The sequence below is a fragment of the Nematolebias whitei genome, chromosome 22, assembly GCF_014905685.2.
Source record: "Nematolebias whitei isolate Nwh7 chromosome 22, NemWhi1, whole genome shotgun sequence".
NCBI lineage: Eukaryota > Metazoa > Chordata > Actinopteri > Cyprinodontiformes > Rivulidae > Nematolebias > Nematolebias whitei.
In genome coordinates this window covers 6,913,232-6,923,092 of record NC_056519.1, presented here as the reverse complement: position 1 = coordinate 6,923,092, position 9,861 = coordinate 6,913,232, and the positions used below count along the sequence as shown (strand labels likewise).

Below are 9,861 nucleotides of genomic sequence, written 5' to 3'. Positions count from 1 at the left end.
AAATAGTGGTAAAATATTTTAAACAAATAGTATTGTTCGTTTTGGAATGTCCTCATGGTGACTCATGACACCTGTTCAGTAAACATTCAGTAATTTGCTTCACTTCTGCTGACTCGCTGTTCATATTTCCTTTTGAGGAAGTATGAATGGCAACTTTTAGCTAGCTGCCTAATGGAAAAATCTTTAACTGGGACATTTTTTGTTTTTGTTTCAGATAAAAAAGGATCAAGCCCTTAAGAGCGCCATTCTTCCATACACCCGGCTTTTGCCCTGTCTTTGCATCGAGGTACATTTCTGGTTTATGCCCCTTTTATTCAGTTCTGTGGAAGGGAACACGTCTTTTGTACTCACGAGGAAATTCTTTCTAGGGTTGGTCAGCTGTGACAGATGCCACTAGAGTCCAGGTCTGCCCATTCAGAGACCGTGAGTAAACAAAAAATAAGGTTACATAATTTTTGTGCCAAAAGCTGATGCCTTATCATGTCAGCTAAAAAGATTGTGTGTTTCCTTCCCGACAGGCCAGGAGGAACTGTGGTTTGGAATTACTTTTGACCCGCTGGAGGAGACGTTGATATGGGAGCCTGAATGCCCCGTTACAGCTGTGGTTGGGTTGTGTGAGAAAAGAGAGGACGGGAGCTGCGTGGATCTGCCTCACTCATCGCAGAATGTCAGCAGAGGAAAGGTACACAGCTTTTTAAAATCACGCTTTAATGTGTCCACATGAGACGAGCCACCATTTAAAGGAAGTAAGACTGTCTGGTGTGTCATTAAATCTCAGATTAGCCACAGATCCTTACAGATTACCTGCTGGTGACGCTTCATCCCCCTTGAGGAAAACAACTATCCCGTGGTTCTTCGAGCGAAAAACATTTGATTTCACTTACGTGGACACGGTTTATGTCAGTGCAAACACAATATGCTGCCAACAACTTCCTGCTTGTGTACCTCGCACCGCAAATGTCAAATGACGTCAAACATAAAGGTTTACGCCTTAAACTGTGTCATTTTGCACCTCAAAAAAAGTGGATATTATGTCAATTTAACCTTCGCCTTTACGGTGTTCCATAAACTCCATGGTGCAAAAGAAATCCCACGCTTGTGCATATTTAAGCATGTGATGTGAAGCAGCGATAAGTAATCCTCACTGGCTTCGGGCCCAGGGTTTGTCACCTGAGAAGGGAATTCTGTGTTAGTATATAAATAGCCCGTGACGCAGATAATCTTCCACTGAAAATCTTTTTTTTATAATCGGTAAAATAAAAATTCCTAAAATAGTGTGGTTTGTGTAAACGAACTGATTTATTAATTTTATGCTTTTTGTTGTTGATGATCTTTAGATGACTTTTGCTGCAGTTGATCCACACCCTCAGCTGTGCATGAAGGTAAGGATCAGCTCTCAGTCAGTTTTTGTTGTTTGCACATCAAGTTCAAAGCTAGCTAACTTAGCTTAGCATACTTCTAATAATGCTAGTCTGGCTCTGGTAGGGTGGGGGGTGGAATCTATGCTGGCATTTCTACATCTTTTTTATCCACACGTATCATAAAAAGTGAACAAAATGTAGAATATAGTCGAAGTTTATCCCCAAGTTTTTCCTAATTGCCCCCGCAGGTTTACTTTAGCAGGTGGTTGGATTTTGTAATCCAACTGACTTTGAGCAAAGCCAGATTCAAGAATGGGAGTAATTACATGTAAGAGCACTGTTCTTTTTTCCGTAAATTATTTCCTACAGTGGGGGTGGGGGGGTTGGTACACTTCTCGAAAGTAAGGAGTTTTTAGGTATATCAGGAATTTATTAGTCAAAGATGGCCGACACGTGTTAGCCATTACAGTAATGTGGTGGTTTCACTCGACTGTGGAGCTGGGGGTGGAAAGTAAAGTTTCCATTTTACCACATTATCAAACCTATGTTCTCAACTTTAATCTTTAGCCAGCAGCTCTGTCAAATTTAAAGTACAAAGCTGTGAATAAAAGCAGACCAGCTCGGCCTTCAAGCTACAGAAAGCAGCGACTATTAAGATTTCAGTTTCCCCTTCACTTGGAAGGGCGCTTGGCAGAATGAAGGTGGGGTGGGGGGTTGTGAAGAGGAGAGCGTGACGTTATGTCAATATAATGTGACTTGCCACTTGTCCTGTGGCGACCGGTCCTTGGAAACAATCTCCCCTCCCCAGCTGTTAATGGGAGTTGTGGTGGTGGGGGATTTCGGTAGGTGTGCACGGTTGTGTTGACAGGGCGAGGCACCTTGGGTAATGGTAGAAGAACCACTGGATTTAATTAAAATGGCTCCTTTTGGACGTTTCTCATGCAAGTCTGAATAGGATCAGAGACCTTTGATCCCTTGGAAGTCTGGGTAAATATCAGGATGTACAAGGTCCGTTTTGTGCTAGTTAGTTAGGAGGTAGGTAGGTAGGTAGGTAGGTAGATACGTAGATAGCTATATAAATATGTAGATAGATATGTAGATAGATGGATACGTAGATAGATAGATAGATAGATATGTAGATAGATACGTAGATAAATGCATAGATAGATGCGTAGATAGATAAGTAGATAGATACGTAGATAGATACGTAGATACATAGATATGTCGATAGATGCATAGATAGATACATAGATAAAGATACATAGATAGATGTGTAGATAGATACATAGATAGATAGATATGTAGATAGATACTTAAATAGATAGATTGATAGATACGTAGATAGATAGATAAACACAACAATTAAACTTTTATTGTAGCATAATGAGTGAAGATGTGTAAAGAATCATTATTGCATGTTGTTCAACATCTGCTACATTAAACTTGGTTAATATTTATGTATATAAATATTTTGTCAGTTTTCCGTAGATTCCCAGTTCTGGATCCGGTGTCCCTTTTCAGACAGGCTCAAAGGTAAAGAGTTCCTCTTATCTTTATGCTAATAAAAGCAGACAGTCTACACTCTAGTGATTTTAAAACCACCTCCAGACAGAGTGAATTACACCATGAACATAAGAGACTTTTAATGTAATCCAGTGTGCAGCGGCTCGTGACAAATATGTAACATTTTCCAGCCTGGAACATGGTCGTGACGCGCCATCAAGGGCACCGAGAACTGCAGCTGCTGTCGCAGATCACAGCAACGTTTTCCCTCAGGTTGTGTGTAAAACCTGAAGGCTTCTCCGAGTGCGAGAGCGCCACAATACAAACGGTGCACGTAGTAAGTATCATGCATCTTCCACGGAGATTTAGGCAGTAATCCCGGTCAGCAAGTGCTCATTCCTTGGATTTGGTTCATCTGAAGGAGGTTGATGTGTTTTTTTATATTCAAGTGGAAATGCAAATGAGGACCTCTTGATCATTTGAATGAACTCTGAGGGACCATGAAACAAGGAAGCATTTGTTTTAGTTTGTTTTTTCTTTGTTGCTATAGGAAACAAAGTCTCGCACATAATATCTCAAAACAGTGGCAATAAATAAAAGATTACACCTTCCACACCATGTAATGATGTGGATCTGCCAACACTTAGGCCCAAAGTAATAATAATAATGTGGCATGCTTTGTGGCTGCAGGAAGCCGCTTCTCAGTGATTTTATCTTTCTTCTGAACAGAGCTGCGTCTGATTTAACAAGATTCAAAGAAACAAATCCAAGGAAATGTCAAACCGTTCAGTGCTGAATGATTCTGCTGAAAATGTGTTGTCGAAGCTAAAAGGGAGCGAATGGGTAAAAGATAAAGAATAGAAGTTACAAAAGCAAACCAGAAGCTAAAAGAGCAGAACAGTAACTGCAAGAAGAAAACTGATGGATGAAAGTAGAAAAATCCTTAAAAGCTAAAAAAAAATAACAAAACATCAGGTAAAAGTGTAAAATACTGAAAAGTAGCAAAACACTGGCTAAAAGTTGTAAAGGGCTAGCAAAAATAGCGTAAAAAAGACAAAAATAGAGCGAGTATGCTGAAACGGATTTCAGAGACAGTGCTTTTGAAAATAACTAAAGATCATAAAGTTGTTTTTTTTTTTTTGGTAAACAATTTTGTGAATAAAAGCTCATAGCTGTAATGACCTGAATGAGCCGAACGTTTTGATCTTTAGTATGCAGACGTAGATGCACGTGACAGAAGCTGTGGACCTAAAGACAAAAAGTAAAGAGAAACAGAATTGCTATAAACTCGAGTAAAGAAAATATTCTGTGGACTATTTTATATTTATACAGGAAACGACATCCAGGTTTTATTTTGTTTGTTTGTCAGGAGCAGCAGAAAGCTGTTGATTTGAAGCTGACAGGGGTACAATGCGATTCTTGCGTGCAGGTACGTTTGTGTCTTTTTCATACAAAACCGTTTGTTCTCGTATTTATTCAGTCTTTTGACGTTAAATCCTCCCGTTGTGTTTGTGCAGGTGACGAGGCTCGATGTAAAGTACGCTCCCACGGTCGTTCACTGCTTCGAGCCATGCGGTAAGTCTTGTTTTTGTTTCTGTAGAATTAAAAGGTTCTTTTATTTTGTTGCTTTCTGTGCAGCCTAACCTATCTCCTTGTAACTTCAGGCATACGCTCATGTTTACTTACATATAAATGTGTTTCTGAAGTTTGTCTTTCATTGGAATTCACCTAAAACATGACACATTTTGCCTGCAGGTTTAAGATGGGATAATTATGTATAAACATAATTTGTAAAGAACAGAATCTTTGCTTGTCATCGTTGAACATTCTGATAAACATAGATTGATTGATTGTATCCAGAAGGGATTATAGTCATGCTGCGTTAACAAAAAGTCAGCCCAGTTCAAACGAACACATGAAGGTGATGAATCCGAGTTTCTCTGCACAGTCTCAGCACAGTCCTCTGCTGCCACCACTTGGGACTTGACGTGGGCCATTTTACCAGTTGCTGTTTGCCTCTCTGCCATCATCATCATCACTCTGGTCCTCCACATTCTGTTGACAGGTAACCATGAAAACCATGAAGAAATGCATATCGCCTTTAATGCCAGAGTTTAAGAATAAACTACTTTTATGTGAGAAACATTTTGGTCTTGATGTGTTGACCCTCAGAGATATTGGGGATGACTCTCTGCTACTTCCACACCAAGTTTTAGATCAATATCTGTGTAATCTGCAGTGCTGTATTCATTTTTGTGTGGAATCAGGTCGACTCAAAAAGTCAGTCAGTTATAGATGAATATCCAGATTACTACAGTAGTCCCTCGTTTATCACGGGGTTTAGGAGACCCCGCCCCCTGTGATAAGTGAAAAACCGTGAAGTAGGGATACAGTAGTTCAAGTTTCACTCCCAAGCCCTTCTGTGTAAATAATTTAAATTCAAATACGTTAATATTTTAAATAAACAATCCGTGCTGCATGGATTGTTTATTTAAAATATTACAGTATTTAAATTTAAATTGTAGAGAAGAGAGGTGCAGCAGGACAGCAAAGGGTTAACCCGTCACGCAGCTGCTGCAGCACGTAGCAGAAATGTACTTCTTGATCAATTACACTGTAACAACTGAACATAGAAGTCATAAAATAATTAAAAAAAATAACACTTATTATGTGATTATGATGATCTTACCATGTGACATACTTTGAATTTTAAGTTGGAAGACAAAAGTCGATTGGTGCGTCTGGACAGCAAAGGGTTAACTCTTCACAAAGCTGCTTCAGCATGAGAAATGTGTGTGGGGCAGAGAGACGCAGGTGGCAGAGAGGAGATCACGACAGGCTGCAGAGGGAGCTTCTCCCTGCACCTGTGGGCTGCACACAGGTGCAGCAGGTGCTAAATCATTTTAAATAATTAATTTTAAATAAACAATCCATGCCGCTCGTGTGGCTCATCCATCAATCAGCCAATTGTGTGTCATGTCCACTTTGAAAAACTGCAAAAGAGCGAGTCTGCAAAAGTCAAACCAAAAAAAGTCAAAGTAGCGAGGGACTACTGTACATCAAAATCCTTCCAGTGGTTCAAGACAGTTCGCTAGCAAACCCCTCTTCCAAAGGTCCAAACCATCCGTAGAAAGTTCTGCCTTGACATTTTGATATCAGCACATGTTGCAGAAGTGAATGAGACCCAGTTCCTCTTTCCACCATGCAAACTTGTTGTCTTTGTTGCATGTTTCCAATAACTGGTGCACGCACGTGCACAGTTATGTTTTCCTTCACCCTTTCACAAAGTGAAACACAACTGTCCTCATCAGGGAATGGGTGGATCGACCAACGACAGAAATTTGTCTGCATTTAGGTCACAGCCCATTTGAATGAAAACCAGCTAAAGAATATGTTGCTATACTCACCTGCTTCCTCGTCTGTTTTGTCCCTGTTCTATTTTAGTGTACCAGAGGAGGAAACAAAAAAGAAGAGGTGTCTGTGTCTCAGGAAAACAAACAGGTACTACCATCTCTTTTCATTAATTTGCAGTTTGTACATGTTTAAAAATAAAGGTTTCACCTGAAACCTAACTCTCTTTCCCTCTCTGCTGTAGATCCAGCGCTCAACTCCATGGTCTCAACATTGCAAACTCAACCAATACTCACCGGGAGGGTTCTGGTACTGGATTCACCACAGTGTGGAAACGAGAAGGTCAACCTCATCTCTTAACCGACCCACAAAATGGTCCAAAATACTTCTAGCATCGTGCAGTATAAAGATGTTACAAAAACAACTAAGTTCTCTTTTTTGATATCTCCTCACATGTTCTTTGACAGAGGTTTCAAAATACATGTTGCACAGTAGAAATGCTGGTTTGTATGCTTGATAGAGGCAAACGCTGCTTTTATATATATTATATTATATTATATTATATTTGATTTGTGCATGTTGTGTTTTTGGGAAAGTGTACTGAATATAATTTTTTGTTAAAATATTCGTCCTATGTGAATATTTTTGTTCTATTTAAATGTGTATTTTTAATAAATACGTGAAAAACCCAACAAAAGTTCTCAGTTGCCTGTGTGTTCGCTAAATATAATATTTCCTCAACCACTGAACAGCCAAAAAAACACATCAAAAAACGGGTTGTAAGCTCAATCATCCAGGTAGATAACAACAAAAAAGGTTAAATCGTGTCGTCTGGACTAGTTTCTTTATATGAGAAACGTTTCGTCCCCCATCCAGAGGACTTCTTCAGTCTATGGCCTGCCAACCAGATCTGTCCCATTGGTAGCCTTCACTGCTGTGTTTCAAACTCAGCAGTCAGTTTAAGATGGCTGCCACAGCAGATTAGCCTTAGCAAGCATAAAAATTAATGTAAGTCTTTTTTTTTTGTTGCAGATATTGAGCTCAAATTTGGCGGGGTAGAAACTGAGGGTCATTCCCAACAAATAGTCTGTGTTCTTATGGATTGTGCAAGATGTATGCTTAAAACTTTGACATGAAGGAGGTGATATACATTTATTCAAAGAATACAAGTTTCACCCCTTATGATGAGTACAATCAATGGAAACAATGTTCCCTTGCTCGGACGTGGGTCACCGGGGCCCCACTCTGGAGGTGGGGCACACTGGCGAGTGCCTGGTGGTCAGGCTTTTACCCATGGAGCCCGACCGGGTACAGCGTACAGCCCGAACAGGAGACGTGGGACCCCCTTCCCATGGGCTCACCACCTGTGGGAGGGGCCAAAGGGGTCGGGTGCAATGTGGGATGGGTGGTGGCCGAGGGCGGGGACCTTGGCAGTCTGATCATCAGCTACAGAAGCTGGCTACTGGGACGTGAAATGTCGCCTCCCTGGTGGGGAAGGAGCCTAAGCTGGTGTGTGAGGTTGAGAGGTTCCGTCTAAAAATAGTCAGACACACCTCAATGCATGGCTCTGGAACCAGTTTCCTTGAGAGGGGTTGGACAGTCTTCCACTCTAGAGTTGCCCTTGGTGAGAGGCGCCAAGCAGGAACAGACATACTTGTTGCCCCCCATCTTGGTGCCTGTACGTTGGGGTTCACCCCAGTGAACAAGAGGGTAGCCTCCCTCTGCCTACGTGTGGGGGAACGGGTTCTGACTGTTGTTTGTGCTTATGCGCCAAACTGCAGCTCAGATTATCCACCCTTTTTGGAGTCCTTTGAGTGGGTACTGGAGAGTGCGCCTCCTGGGGACTCCCTTGTTCTACTGGGGGACTTGAACGCTTACGTGGTCAATGACGGTGAGGCCTGGAGGGGTGTGGTTGGGAGGAACGGCTCCCCTGATCTGAACCTGAGTGGTGTTCTGTTATTGGACTTCTTTGCTCGTCATGGATTGCCCATAACGAACACCATGTTCAAGCATAAGGGTGTCCATATGTGCTCTTGGCACCAGGACACCCTAGGCTGCAGTTCTATGATCGACTTTGTTGTCGTCTCATCTGATCTGCGGCTGCATGTCTTGGACACTCAGGTGAAGAGAGGGGCGGAGCTGTCCACTGACCACTACCTGGTGGTGAGTTGGCTCAGATGGTGGGGGAGGATGCTGGTCAGACCTGGCAGACCCAAACATATTGTGAGGGTCTGCTGGGAACGTCTGGCAGAGTCTCCCGTGAGATGGAGCTTTAACTCCCACCTCCGGGAGAGCTTCGAACACGTTCCGGGGGAGGCAGGGTACATTGAGTCCAAGTGGGCCATGTTCTGCGCCTCTATTGTTGATGCAGCTTATCGGAGCTGTGGCCGCAAGGTTGTCGGTGCCTGTCGCGGCGGTAACCCTTGAACCCGGTGGTGGATACCGGTGGTGAGGGATGCTGTCAGGCTGAAGGAGGAGTCTTATCAGGCCTTTTTGACCTTTGGGACCCCGGAAGCAGCTGATGGGTACCAGCGGTCCAAGCGGCATGCAGCTCGGGTGGTCGCTGAGGCAAAAACTTTGGCGTGGGAGGAGTTCGGAGAGGCCATGGAGAATGACTTCCATATGGCTTCGAGCCGATTCTGGTCCACCATCCAGCATTTCAGGGGGGAAAGCGGTACACCGCCAACACTATAGTGGAGGTGGTGTGCTGATGACTTCAAGTCGGGATGTCGTGGGTCGGTGGCAGAGTACTTCGAATACCTCCTCAATCCCACTGGCACATCTTCCACTGAAGAAGCAGAGCCTGGGGATTTTGGGTTGGGCTCTCCAATCTCTGGTGCTGAGGTTACCGAGGTGGTTTAAAAGCTTCTTGGTGGCAGAGCCCTGTGAGTGGATGAGATTCGCCCCGAGTTCCTTAAGGCTCTGGATGTTATGGGGTTGTGTTGGCTTACACGACTCTGCAATATTGCATGGACATTGGGGGCAGTTCCCCTGGATTGGCAGACTGGGGTGGTGGTCCCCCTATTCAAATAGGGGGACCGTAGAGCATGTTCCAACTATAGGGGGATCACTCTCTTAAGCCTCCTTGGTAAGGTCTATTCGGGGGTTCTGGAGTTTAGGGTTCGTCGGATAGTCGAACCTTGGATTCACGTCGAGCAGTGCAGTTTTTGTCCTGGTCCTGGAACACTGGACCAGCTCTACACCCTCAGCAGGGTCTTGGAGGGTGCGTGGGAGTTTGCCCAACTAGTCTACATGTGCTTTGTGGACTTGGAGAAGGCGTTTGACCATGTCCCTCGGGGAGCCCTGTGGGGGGTACTCCGGGAGTATGGGGTACCAGGCCCTTTGATACGGGCTATTAGGTCCCTGTAAGACCGGTGTCAGAGCTTGGTCCGCATTGCCGGCAGTAAGTCAGGCTCGTTCCCAGTGAGATTTGGACTCCGCCAAGGTTGCCCTTTGTCACCGATTCTGTTCATAACTTTTATGGACAGAATTTCTAGGCACAGCCAAGGTGTTGAGGGGATCCATTTTGGTAGCCTTAGGATTGCTTCTTTGTTTTTTGCAGCTGGTGTGGTCCTGTTGGCTTCATCAGGTCATGATCTACAGCTTTCACTGGAGCAGTTTGCAGCAGAGTGTGATGCAGCCAGGA

General features: G+C 43.5%; 1 long non-coding RNA gene across 1 annotated transcript; it reads left to right on the top strand.

The window, feature by feature from the left end:
* The first annotated feature begins 648 nt into the window (after positions 1-648).
* On the top strand, positions 649-2,857 carry LOC119428607. Its single transcript, XR_005187707.1, has 3 exons — positions 649-682; positions 1,338-1,382; positions 2,840-2,857. It is a non-coding gene; the product is annotated as an uncharacterized LOC119428607 (long non-coding RNA).
* The last annotated feature ends 7,004 nt before the right edge of the window (positions 2,858-9,861 follow it).